At 44.1% G+C, this 14,193-nt stretch overlaps 1 protein-coding gene across 3 annotated transcripts in view; it reads right to left on the bottom strand.

Annotated features, from left to right (window-relative positions):
• LOC130158106 (calcium-activated potassium channel subunit beta-2) overlaps positions 1–14,193 on the bottom strand; it is a 152,547-nt gene that overhangs the window by 90,837 nt on the left and 47,517 nt on the right. Inside the window, exon 1 of one of the 3 annotated variants that reach the window (XM_056358506.1) lies at positions 12,380–12,889. The exons of the other annotated variants lie outside the window; for them this stretch is intronic. The gene's annotated coding sequence lies outside the window, so the exon portion shown is untranslated. Of the gene's footprint in view, positions 1–12,379; positions 12,890–14,193 lie in introns of those variants that run through there. 3 annotated transcript variants of the gene reach the window in all.

Here is a 14,193-nt window from a genome sequence, read left to right as displayed (position 1 = left end):
TTTCTAACTGTTTTTTCACGTCTGGAAATAAAATAAGTTATAGATGAAAAAGATGAATTAGAGAGGAAAAGGAACTCCGTTTGGATAAGCAATGTTTCCCAGACATGTGCATGTGGAAGCCAGAAATATAACACATAAGAAGGAATGGAAAAAACCCCAACAACCTATCCTGGGAAATGAGTGCCTGAGAATCTGAAAGGCAGATACTGCTTTAGAAAGGGAAGATTTGCGTCTGTAGTTACTATGGAGCCTCATGAATGAAAATGTCATTCTTCTGGATTTATATTATTCAGTGCAATTTAATGGCAGGTAACGAGCTCTTTGAAAGAAGAGCTGATGGTCTGGTTGCTGCGATGCTGTAAATACACCCCTCCACCCAGGAAAAAACATAGCCAGAGAGAAAGAGCTAGAAAACAGTACGGTCTCTGATTACCCCTCCACTTTTTGCTTCCCTGGCCAGCCCACTCTATCTCTGCTTCTCTCTGCCCCAGGATATTAGTTATCATCCAACCAGCCTCAAATAGCTGCAAAATAATCATTCAGTACCTGCAACACGGCGATTTGTTTGCAGCTTCCACTGTCCCAATCTTTCATCCCTCTCTGCTGCTCACACCAAACAAGAAATAGGAATAGGACCCTCCAGGGAAGTGAAGCAGCGAGAGAGAACGTGCGTGTGAGCTGTTGCTGGGGTCTGTGCAACTTGCCCTGTGCACGGCGCAGCACCGGCTGGTGGCTCAGAACGCTCTTGGGCTGCACCTGGCGCTGAGGCAACACGCTTGACTCTGCAGGATGGCCAACAGCCTGCAGGAGCAAAGGTGGCCAGGGGTTACTGCTTTCATAACAGCATACAGCATGGCATCTGGAGCCAGCATGGTTTCGCTTGCTGCACATCGTTGGTTCGGCACAGTGTAGGTATCTCTGTGTTTAAGGAGCACAGAGTGGCCAGCAGGATAATGCCAATGGTACCTCAGAAATGGCCAGCAAATTCTGAGACGTTGCAAAAATAGTTCTCTAGGTGCAAAACTCACACAGCAAACCTGCATAGGCTTAGGGTTTCACTTCTTCTATGAAAGATACTCAGACCTTCAGATTTCAGTTGATTTGCAGTCCTGCTCAGGAGGGCAAGGAATGGGGTAAGAAGTGCCTGGGTGAGGTTGTGGGAGGGCTCTGGCTGCAGTGAGGACATCAGTCCCACCAAAATCCAGCCTGGGGACTGGCCACGGGTCATGACAGGGTGTGATAAGCTCATTTTCCTAGGAGGTTCCCCTCCATGCGGGATGCTCCTCAGAACATCTCCAATGTACCTCTCCAAAGCCCACTAGTGCATTCACAGGGGTGGTAGAAATAGGGTGCTGCCTCTCCTCCTACAGCTTGGGCAGTTCCAGTGCTTTTTGCAAGTGTTGCATTCATGTGCAACGTCTAAATGCATTTAATCGGTCTTTATGACCATGTTTGTCTTCCACCTGGCACAGCCTGAGGCTTTAATTGGCTACCATGTCACACACATCAATAATAAATATGCCAATGAGATAAAATTATGCTTATTAGTTTGGTGACTACTTAGTGTTATGTATCATGAATGAAGGTACACAAATGTTGCTGTACGCTAGCTGTGCAGTCTCACAAACCAAATACGTAGATGTGCATTCAGATCTCGTGTCGGGGACTCGCTCCTGTGCCTCTGCTTTTGAAGCAGCTGACAACGTGTTTCATCACAAGAATAGGGACTTTCAATAATAGGTGACACTGTTACAAAACAGGTTTGTGTGACCATGTGCAACCTCAAAATCCCTTGCCCACATCACGCCTGTTTTCTAAGCTCCAGGAAAGGTGGGAGGACTGATGGTTGGTTTATAGGGGCAGGCTGAAGATGAAAGACCAATGCCCCTGTTCTCAGTTCTCCATTTTCCAGGGAAGTCTGAAGGCACTCTTGATGCCAAGCTGCTTTGAAAATCTAGCCCTTAATTTTGGCAACTCTTTGAAGATAAAGTGTTGCTCTTGTTGGTGTTTTCAGCTTTGAGCAGATCCCAGATTTGTGGTATTGTGTTTCTGTCTTCCACCAGCCAAAACAAGGCAGTGCGCAGCCACCTTGTAATGAACAGAAGAAAAGCAACTGGCTTTGTCATACCTCTCATGAAATACTTGTATTTGATTTTTTATCAACTTTGAGACAAGAATCAGGCTGGGTTTTGTCCAAAACAGTTTGTTCATCTTTAGTTGACAAGCAGGACTAAAAAAAGGTCTTTATGCTCAGTCTCGTGGCTCTCGTGGCACCGCACTGTATAATCCCTTCTGTTGGGTTATTGAACTCCGTCATAAAAATAGTCAGAGCTTTTCCCCTTTCTGTCACTGGGGATACTTTTCATATTCTAATCCCTTTAGGGTAAGGCGATTTGACACCTAATGTAGTTTTCAAGGCAATATATATTATGAAGGCAAAACTAAACAATAACATTTATTCTCTAATTGCCTTTATAAACTCCTAACACATCTTGACGCAGTCAGCTTTTTTTTTTTTTATATTTGACATGCACACGAGGGATGGAAGTTATCGGTGTAAAGAAATGCAAAAGTCATTAAGGATGCTGTCACATAATATTTATTTGTGCACATCTAGGGGGCTTCTAAGGCTTATGGTGTGGTTCAATAGAAATTACAGGGCTGGGGTTATTTTACTATTAACGATTGTTAGATGTGTCAAAGCTAGTGAAGTCAGAGGAGCTTTGCGAAGACAAATGTATGAGAAGCATGACAGCTGGTGAAATTCATTGATGAATTCTAGTAAGATTGATTGGAAAGAATCACCTCAACTTCTTGTGTGCTGGTGGATTTTAAATTAATTATGTTTTAACTGCTTTGGAGACAGACCTGAGAAGAAATTTGTGGAGCCAAATGTAAGTGGCTGCTCAATAAATGAGAGAGGAATAGGAAAGTAATCAGTATTTTAGCTGTGTACAGAATGAAAAAGAAATCAAACACTGAAAATATTATTACAATGCCATTAACATAAATCAATTGCCTGCTTTATCCTCAGGATCTTTTTTCATTTCTGGTCATCCTATTTCATAAAGCCTTTAATGGGTATAAAAAGAGTAAAGAGATTGACAGTGAAAATGATTAGAGACGTGTAGAGATTTTTGTACAAGGGAGGCAACGAACTGGGACTGCTTAGAAGAAAGCTTTAGCTCTGAGAAGAGACAGGACCAAGGCAGGTTGTAGGCACAAAACGTGGTCCCTTGACCACCTTACCTCCTCCCCAGCCCTCGTGGTCCCTAAACTCCTTAAGGACACTGGGTTTCTAGTTTGTGGCCCTGGTGGCTCACACTTGTGCATCTGAGTGGCAGCTGTTGCTCCCGCTGTGGGTCACGGACCCTGTTGCTCCAAGGGATGTGGCAAGCAGGAACAGCTCGCCCCTGCTTGTGGGGCAGGCACAGCCAGCCACAGCACAGCCTGGGGCTGCAGGAACAGCCAAAATGGCCAAAAACGTGATTTAAAAAGATGCAGTTCCCTGAAATACCCATTGAAGGTCTCGCCCTTGAGAGCTGGTTGTGTGCCACGCAGCCTTTGGCGTATGGTGGGGTTTCAAGCCTTTCCTATCAGCGCCTTGTGCAGGTACCTTGGTTTGGGGGGTGTCTAGCTAGCTCTGAGCGTTTAAACTCCCTGCCCCCTCCAGAGCTAACAGCTAAAATGAAGCTGCTGGAATTTCTGTATCATGCTAAATTATTTGCCACACAATACATGCCAATTGCTTATAGGATTTTAAAAAAAAAAAGTCTAGAAATATCTGTAGGTAAAGATAGCATGTATCAATTCTATTGAGCAAGCTAAATATTTTAAAGGATATGTTAACTCATGCTTTAAGGGCTAAGTCAAACACGCAGCTGCATATGGTTCGGGCAGTGGTTCCCTCGGCAGATTCCTCTGTGGTTTTGTGCTGTCCCCAGGAGGACACGTGCAGGCTGGCGGGATCCCCAGGCACGGTGCAGTTGGAGCTCCCACAGGCAGGCTTCTCCAGGAGACCCATCTTCCCTGCCATTGCATCCGGGGGGGCTCAGCCCCCTGCTCACTCGGGTGCTCCTGAAACCTCATCCTTTCTACCTTTTTCCTTGGCAAATATGAGAGAGAAAAGAAAAAATGTTTCTGAGATGTAAATAATGTTTAACAAGTGGGCCTTGGAGCTGTAAAGGAGCTCACGCTTACAACATTTTGGTGGTTGATTTATTGCCAGATCCTGCTGGCCTTACTGAGGCAATTAGCTTGATTATTGCTGGAGGGATGCTCACACAATTAAGGTGGGCAGTGTTTCTTCCTTATTCCAGAAACCAGTTGTCTGTGCAGAAGTAGTTGATGCAGTGTAGTGGCGCTGAGGCAGCACAGTGACGGGCACTGAGAGGAACTTCCAAACCCAAACAAAAACCTGGTGTCCTTAAAAGAAGAGGGATGGATAGACGAACCATCTGCCTGACACTGTTTTCAGTGGAAAGCTAAAGCCTGGCAGCAAGAGACGTGTCCTCACGTGTCTGCTCTGTAGGGCTGCAACTGTTGTTGCCTCCCCAGCTTCTTCAAAGGAGGGAACTGGCTAATTAAACCTATATGTGCCATTTATCAAAAAGAGCATCCGAAGTCTTCCAGCGATATTTTTCCCCTATGTTCCTCCTATTTCTAAGGCACCTATCAATGCGGTACATAAGTACCATCTGGATACCTGGCTCATGACCAGCAGGCTGTGATGTGTGAGGCTTTTCAAACAGAGGCCAGAGAATAGGGAGTGGAAAGCCTAGACAAACCCTGTGTTTTAATGGAGGCTGAAGAAGGGTATAAGTGGACTTGGAAACAAAAAGGGCCAGAGAAATTCCTTTGTCCAAGAGTTTCTGGTCAAAGAAGAGATGCAGTATGTGAAATCTTCTAGGAACCTCCCTGGGTATAATTAAATTGCCTGGGAAGCGTACTTGCAGACTAGCAGGGCTGCTTTGTTGACTCTGTAGATGAGTGAACACTCACCACAGAGCAGGTGTCCCTTCTTCTGTGGAGGAAACATCTTCCAGCTCTGCCAGGAGAACCTTGGCACCTTGTGCTGGATGCCAGCACTGATTTGCATTCATGGCACAGATGTGCTGGAGTTTTATTAAGGAAGGGCACGGCTTTGAGATCAAGAGTCCTGGCTTCCTTCTCCCTCACCCTGAATTCAAGGAACTTTAGAGGTTTTATTGGTTCATAAGAAAGCAGATGAACTTTCCAAAACCAGAATTTGGCTTTTTCATTGACCTTAAGAGTTTATGAATAGCCTCATCCAAGGTTTTAGTGTGAAGACACTTGTGTTTTCTTTTTGCTGATAATTTCATGTCAATAGTTTACTGTTTGTGTTAGCCCTGTCCCCATGTGGGTGCCTGTGTGTACAGAAAGTAATGTCTCAGGCTGGCAGAATATCTTTGCTAAGAAAACTTCTGTTGTCAATTGCTGGGAATTTTCCCTGAATTCTGCTGATTCTGGAGCAGAGTTAGGGCTTCCAGTGTTATGACAGAACTTTGCAAGTTCTGTGATAGCTTTTGACAGTCCACGTCCCAGCAGGGGAAGACTCCTCACTTGAAATCAATCAACAACTTTATCACACGGGGGAAAAAAAGAAACCAGAAACCTGCCTAGAAACTCAAACCTAGTTGAAAAGGGGATCCTCTTTGGCTGAGCTGAGCTAACTGCAGATATCTCTACACAACAAGCATATTCATGCAGGGAAGTGTCTAAAAGCGGGCGCACCTAACAAAGACATCCTGTTCACGCTTAATGCACCGGATAATTTTTTTTTTTAAATGCAGAGTTATTTTGTGAGCTCTTAGTGAATAAATGCATCCACACATGCATCTCTGAAGAGATTTTTAATTAATTGCTTTCAGTCATTTTCTTTTTGAAAAATTAGAACAATGATGGAATAGACTGGCGTGGAGTTTGGCTGAGGAAAGATTATACTAATCCACTTGAAATACGACTAAAACAGAAAGCAAGAGGAGATAAAAGTAATTTTTTTTCCAAAGCTTGTTTACCTGTGACAAAACCCTTCCACACAGCTGCACACAAATTACTGGATCATCTTAATTAAACTCTACCAAAAAAGATTTTGCTGTGGACTACTTGGGATATTTCACAACCAGACAGTATGTTCTGCTTTTTGCAAGAAGGGGGAATACGCGGTTTATGCAATTAATAATTAGGAGAACAGCAGAGCTTTCAAAAAGGAGAGTGGCAGCAAGGTCAAAGTGTTATATGGAAGCAAATGAAGAGGGAGAATTTGTCAGAAGTTTATGCTGTACCCCGATGCATCATAAACATGGGCTTTCAAAAGTCAGGGGACTTTTCATTTGCAGATCATCCAGTTAATAAAATGCTATCATTAGAAATGAACTTCCTTTGTTCCCTGCTTGGATTATTGCTCCCTGTACCTTGAAGTATATATGCTTTGTTGAAGGAATTGAGTGATGTCCTGTTTAAATTAGTGTTTCCTACTCAGGCTTTCTTTCTAAAACTCTTACTTCCTGGACCAGTAAACTTTGCCAAATCACAACAGTCCTCCTTACACCTGCTTTGCAAGGACTGTTCTTCACAGTTGAATCAGTTCTTTCCCTAGCACCACAATAGCAGCTCTGGAATTCAACATACAAGCTTAAAAACTGAGCAGGACACTTGCTCCTGTGGATGGAGAGGGACATCAGTCTCCAGAAGGATTTAATATTCCTTTATTTCCTCTGACTTTGATTTAACCATGGGCTGTGATACTTTAAGTACTAGATATTAATTAGAAGTGGTAGGGAGTCCCAAAGGGACCATACTCCTGATCTTCTCGCCATTCTTAGTTTGACTTATTTCAAGTTATTGCTCTGAAACATTATTTATTCACTCAGGAGCCTGACGTTTATCAGGCCTATCTAAATTTGCAAATAACTAATGGTTGTCAGTAAGGAGTACCACTCTGCTGAGGTGGGAAATAGCTTGCCTGCAAGTAAAATACAGCCAAGTACATTGAACGCTTCTTGCAATGCTTCTTCAAGGCAGGCAATGTTATCTTGTCTCTTCTTTTGTACCATGCCTCAGCAGGTGCATAAGGACAGTGCTGTCCAGAAGGGTCCTGGTGGGATGGTGACCTTGGGCAGATGAACCACTTTGGGCTTAAGCAGAAACTTCAGCCCCTCTCTGATCCAGATCTCTGATCTGAAAGGGAAGTGGGGAAGTGGGACAAATACTCTTTTGTCTACTCTTGTCTTCAAAACCCTTCTGGTAGTGGTTGTTTTAGGACAATGCAGTGGCATGCAGAGCAGGAGGAACACTGAATTCAGACAAAATTGCTGGGTACGTGGGAACAGCTGAGGCACAGGTCCTGACTACTTATGCCCATCATTCTTGCAGTCTGGGAATCTAGCTATAACCCCCTTTCAGTGTTTTGGAGACACTTACCACCTACAGCTACTTTGAGACTTTTCTCCTTTCCCCTGAAGGACGTGTTCCCCACTGCTTTTGGATCTACCAGTTCCCTGTGATGGAGGTTTATGGTGCAGATCAGTGCCAAAGGTTCAGCAGTCAAGACAGGCTGGTGCAGGCTTTGATGACATCTTGTCTAGTTATGTGATGCAGAGGGTTACCTGAAAAGCTTGTGCATTTACTTGGAGCAGTTTTGAAAGACTGCTGGGGACCTCAGAGCTGCCAGGTCACTCCTTCCTTGGGTTTATAGAAGTAGATGATAAATAAACAGTGGGACTTGTGACTTGTACCCCTGACCTTTCCAAGGATCTTAGAAGAAGATGTTGCTGTGTGTCCCTGCAAGGCTTATCAGTGGGATCTCCCTGCTCTCAGCCAGGTGTCAGAGACACCGAAGGATGGACCAGAGGGGCAATCAGCAGTGCGGGAAGAGGGAGCTGGGAATTGACTTTTTCTGTGTTTTCCCTTTAAAATTTAACTATTTCTTTAAAAGTGGTCCATACAAAATCATCCTACTTGGCATAAGCAAAGATGGGGGTTAATTATGGTAATAAGATAGCTTTATATTAAGAAAGAAAAAGTATTTGAAGACCTAATAGGAGTTTTAGTGTTATCCAGGGGGAGTTTTAAGTTGGGATTTCATTCCAGACTACATTGAGTCAATTTTTGTCCTAGCAAAGATCCTTTGCATTTGCTTTGATTTTAGTTCCTCTAATTCTTTTTGTTCTCTTGTTCTCCCCAAGCAGTATTAATCTGGCATTACACGTACACTGACAGAATATGAACGCATGTATGTTGCCCATAGTGACTCCCGCTGTGTGACTCATGCGCAGCGCTTGCTGCGTGCAATTTAGGCACTTCTCTTTTTTTGGAATAAATAAGGATACCTAGGATCATTGGGCTTTAAAATCATTGGAAAGGTAAAAAAGGCCATTTAATGGGGGCAGAACACTGCTGGTTGGCTCTGTGTAGTTACAGCAACCCTCTTGATTCAGTGCACGCCTGACTTATTCTACATAAAGTAGGAAATAGTTGGATAATGCAGCTCGCTTGGTAGGAGACGTGAGGTTTCCCCCTATATGACATAAACACAGTGCAAAAGTAATTCTGAAGGCAAATATATTCATGTTCTACAACCTTTTTCTCCTCATTTGTGTCTGAGTCAAAAGAGCTTGGTGTTTTGACAGCTGAATTTTCTTTTTGTCTCTGAGAGAAAATTCTTTGCCCAACTGATTTTCACTGTTTTTAAACCATGCACCAGATATTAGTTAGTTTTCTTGTGATCTGTTATTTTTACAACTCTTCCATATCTCCATGGCATGTCATCAGACCGCTGTATGACCAAAGCAAAACCATGTCACCCCCTTGCTTGACTGCACCCATGGTGTGCACCCGCACGGGGAAGGGTGGGGAGCGACTGCTCCAGGGCTTGCTAGGGACTGGGTCTGGTGAGACCATCAACCTTGTGGTTAAAGACCCAGATTCACTAGACTTATTGTTAACATCGCACTGGTGTATTTATATGTTCATGCTGTGCCAACGTCCACCTCCTACACACATAGCCTGTGTGTGGCTGGCCTCCCCCTCTGCCAGCGGTCACTCTCATTTTTCCCTTCCTTCAGTGTTTCCTCTCCCGCACTCACTGCCTCACAGTTGATGCTCTCTTGCTGTCCTCCCTGTTGGCTGTCTTTATGTCATGCAATGTGCAAGACAGGCACAACAGGAGAGGCTACAATGTGGAAAATTCAGAAATTTCTGTAATGGTGTGTTTTCCTTCTATTTTGGCCACGCAAACAATTTCCACAGGGATTGTGGACTTATACAGGAGAGTTAGGGAGAATATGGGAGCATGGAAAGCACTGTGGGATAACAGCCCATGCAGTGCAAGATGGATGATGCTGACTATTCATTTTAACAGAGCTGTAAGAATTCAAATACTTTTCATGAATATTCATATGAAACTGAAAGCTGTTTAACCCGGCTCTCACATCTGTCTGGTGGGAGCACTTCAGTGCTTATGTGTTGCTCGTATGACTACTTGCAAGACATGAATTTTAAACCTGACTGCTCAGATAGTGATGGAAATCCAATATGAAACAGTGTACTTGGTTATGAAATTTGCAATTCGCTTTCTGTGAGTTAGCTACACAAATCATCTAATCAAGGAACACCACATGACTGAACTAAGCAACCCAGTATGAATTTGCAAACATTTGCTATTCCGAAAAGATATGTAAGCCAAGAGTTATTCACTGAAAATATTTCCAAATAATACCAAATAAATAAATTAGAAAATTGCATGAGTTCCGCAGACAATTGGTAAGCTGAAAGGAGGTGATATTCATGGCAAAAAGTACTCATTGAGTGTCTGAAGAAAACAGTGGAATTGTTTCTCTGCACAGTGAATCAATTTGATGCAGTTTGCTTCGTTATCTGGTGTACATTGATGGAGCAAAGAGTGCTGAGAGATTTGGAGTCACTTCTGTCAGGCTCTCAGATGAATGGATATTTGCTGCTGGCAGAAGTTTTTGTAAGTGGCAAATTTATCTTGAATAGTTTTGAAAGCAGATTTAGTTTTGGATCATGGGATTTGCATTATGTCTTATTTTACCGTTGAAAATACCTGAACTATTAACGTGCTCCTGATGCAAAACGCAAAGCAAGATTTTGTCTTATCTGGAGCTCTACGTTCAGCCTCGTTCCCTGAGCACCACCATCTGTGTTTCCATTGCATCATTAGTACACCATCCTCCCCTTTATTCGCAAGGCAGGGCAATTACCCTGCCCTCTGCAAAGAGGCTGGGGGACTTGCCCAAGTCCCCGGAGAACTTCAGCCTGGGTGCAGGTGCAGGTTGAACACAGCCTCCCACCTCCTCGGGCTTCCCACCTTCAGCCTCTTGCCTCAGAAAGGCACTGAAATAAACCAAAGTAAAATTGCCCAAGCCTCTGGGCAAAAGTGAGACGAACAAGAAAAAACAGGTACTTGATTTCCACATGCATTTCTGACACAGGTTTAATATCTCTGCATAGTATCTTTTTTGATCCATACTGCAAGCCAGTAGAAACATTTGCTTTGGAAGAAAGTTTGCACTGTTACCATTATGTACTGAGGAGTGTGTATCCCACAGGTCAAAATTATTTTTTTCCCCAGTTTGCAAGGCAAAGTAATGCAGTTGACTGAAAAGTTCTTGCTTGGATAAGATATTTATGTTTCTTAAAAGGAATTGTAACCATTCCTGTTCCAATATTGCTTCTCTGGCACAACCTGTATTTGCTTTGACCGAATGCATTTAGCACTTCTGTTGTTAAATTGTCGTTGGTGTTTTGTTATTAAATTAATTATATCATGACCTGTTTACAACACAGTATAATACACTGAAATTCTCCTTAAAGGGAACATTAGTTAGGATGAGTAAATTTAAGCTACTTGCTAAGTCCCTGCACAATAGCGATTCTTTTTCTAATGAAGATTTAATGAAAACAATCAGTCTAACAATTTTCCAAGTTGTGAGCTTTTGACAACAGTATTGTAAAGTATGCTTAATAACACCCACATTAAAGTAGGTTTAAAATGGCATCATAACTTTAATTTTAAAATTTAAAACAGCAAGTGATACCGTACCTCATACTGCAAGATATGACTTTCAGCTTCTTTAAGTGCATTTTTACTAGCTCCTGTGAGAAGCATTTCCGCAAGCAGAACATTTTATTGTTACTAAATACCACTTAGCCTGAAGTCCCTCTGTTGTCTGGAAATTAAACTTTAATGCACAAGTCAAAACAATTCATCCACACAGGGAACGTCACACTCGGATCTAACACACCAAATGATAAGGATTCTGCATGTACACGGACATAAGATTTTCATTCATTAAGTTCCTGCTACTTGGTGAGGGTAGTATGCAATGACAGAAAGGCAAACTGGCAACCCAGCACTGACCAGGACCCCATGCAGACCTTGCTGCCCTGTTTTGCCATGCAGCCCCAACTCTTTGATGTTCAGACATTTTCTTGTCTAGTAATGCTAAACAGGCACATCATAAAAAAAGTACATGTGGCTTCTAACTTTGCATATCTCTTCTTGGACTTCTGGCTGGGAAGAAAGCTTTTTCAAGGGGAAGCTTTCCTGTTGTACTACTAAGCATTCATTTCCCTCTCAGCCCTTGCTCCCAGCCCTTTCAGCATCCAACTAAACATCGTTTACATCCTTTCCCACAATGTTGTTTCTCGGAGGGAGGGAGGGTTGGTGGAGGGGGTTGGCTGTGGCACAGGGGGAAATCGTACCTATTTCTGTCTGATACTACAATTCTCATCCAGCAAAACAATGCCAACAGTGCAGAGGAAGCTTTGATTATGCAAAATGGATGGACACATCATGCCTGTTTTTTTGCAATAGGTTATAACCTAAGGAGTTCCTCACCTGGAAAATCCCTCCCGCCCCCCTCCCTGGCTCCTTTTTCCCCTTTTCAAATTACATCGGTGGCACTCCAGACACATTTACACGTTAATAGCGTATCTCCCATATCTTACAGGCTCCATAGCTTTCCTCTTCTCCTTTTATTTTAGGGCAGCTACCCCTCTCCCATCTCACCAACAGCCCAGCTGGCTCAGTAGGAAAGGAGTAAAGTCTTTTCTGCATGACCTCTATGTATTTTACTCTGTGGGAAGAGCAACGTGGAATGCACACTCAGCAGGCAGTGAGATTTGAGCCGGTTTCTCCTCGAGGCATTTCTGCCATAAAACGCAGGACTATGGGCAGTATTTCCACCCTTGGCTCTCCCCCCACGTCCTGGCACCCCCTCCCCACTGCCGCCTCGCCGACTGCACCGGGCTGCGCGCAGAAAGCCGGGGAGCAAAGCACAAACAACGGGCACCGAACAGCAACAGCTCCCTTTGTTTCCCATGCAAATCCTACCTCTGATAGTTGTCACATCTTCCTCCGAGGCGAAGCCTAATTATTAATAAACAGAGATCCAGCAGAATCCTCCAAACTGCCACCAGTTGTTAAGCGCTGTCATCGTTCCCTCCCGGTGCTTAAACCTTTTTGGACCATTAATGTCACAACCCCTGCTAACTCATAGCTTAGTACTCCCTGCTCAAAATGTCTGAAATAGTTTAGAAGGACAATAGGAATGACAGGCACACTAGACAGCCATGCTTGAAATTAGTTCTCTCAAGCTGACTTAAGGCTGTTTCGTAGTGCTTTTAAAGCATGCACACGGTAGGGTTTATTAACCTAGGCTAGACGTGCCATTCCTGCTTTTATTCAGTGCTGTAATAGGATGGCTGCTAGGAATGCAGCGATAGGTCTAACCCCATTCATCCCTCCACAGCCTTTAAACCTCCCCGGGAGAGGAAATAGCTTCAGTCACCCTTAAACTTACTGAGGCTACTGTTTCTGCAGAGCAGGGTTTCACACATTGTTTTGAAACTAAGGAGAAAATCACTCCCGGAATGGGAATGGAAGGTGCCGTAGCTCTCACGACTGATGCAAACAGCAAGATCAACGCGACAGCATCTGCCCCCACCGCAAGCTGAGGCTGTCGCAGGAGTAGTGGAAGTAGCGATTGGAAGCTGAAAGTTCATAAAACTCTAGAAGGCAGATGTGGTGCAGAGCAAATGACGGGGATGGATGGACTGTACAGTGGTTTGTATATACAGAGTCACAGATGTACGCTACACTTCCCAAAAGGCAAAATGCAGTTTGCAGATAGCAGGGGTTTGCAATCTAAATTTGCAAGTTAACAGCACCTGGGATAATGATGAGCCAAAGAAACGCAAGTGATGCACAGCATTCACAGTGCCTGCGATGTGGGGAGGAGGGGTGGTGAGAGGATGCTATTGCCGACTGCTGTTTTCAGTAAAACCCTGCACAACTCCAGATCCCGGGTCAGAGATATTAGTGCTCTGCTGAAATCTTGGAGCCTTTTTCTTCTTGGTTGTCAGTTAATAACAAGCCCAGGTCAAGCAGGATCAAAGCTTGTTAACGATGCTGTCAGCTCAGTGTTGCTGATCACAGTGTGGTCCCTAGTGGACGAAAGTAAAAGCCACCGGCACAGATGCGTCCCCACCAGCAGCAAAGGCACACACACGGGCTGAAGGACTGGAGAGGGAACCTGGTGCCAAGGCAGGCTGGGGGGAAACAAGTGGGGGAGTTAGCACTTTTGCTGCTTGTTCAGCACCTGCCTGATTTTTTGGTACCACCCAGTTCGCAACCCTTGACTTGAAATGAAAGTACCAAGCATGGAGATGTCTTGGAAATGAGCGGCGTTTAGAGAGTTTAAGGAGGAAAGCAGATCATGGTGAAAACCCAGCTGTGGTTGCCTCACACCATGGCAGTGAAGGGGTTAAAAGAGCACTAATGGCAAATATGCATTAGGTTTGTAAATGATTGGGACCTGAGGGTACCAAGGGCTGGTTAAGGCTGAGCTTTCTCCTTTGAGAAGCTCTGGTTTGGATCGGTCGGTGTTGGTCCTTTGCGCTGGTGGCTATTAATGGGCTAGTTGAAAGTTGCCCTTGCAGGAGAGGCTGCCAGTCTGTGCTCAACCAGCTGGTAAATTCTGCCTTGTTCCTAGGGGGAAAGCGGCCAACTTAAACCTCTCTTTTCCACATCACTTGCTGCCACCAACACACCAGATGCCCGCGTTGCCAAGGGCTTTTACCAAACAGCATGTCAGTGTGTGCGCTCAGCATGGGCTACAGGTCTTCTCCATCTGTATTGGTCTTCAT

Source organism: Falco biarmicus, chromosome 13 (assembly GCF_023638135.1).
Source record: "Falco biarmicus isolate bFalBia1 chromosome 13, bFalBia1.pri, whole genome shotgun sequence".
NCBI classification, from domain to species: Eukaryota; Metazoa; Chordata; class Aves; order Falconiformes; family Falconidae; genus Falco; species Falco biarmicus.
Note: the sequence above shows the minus strand (reverse complement) of the source record. Positions and strands in the feature narration are given on the sequence as shown.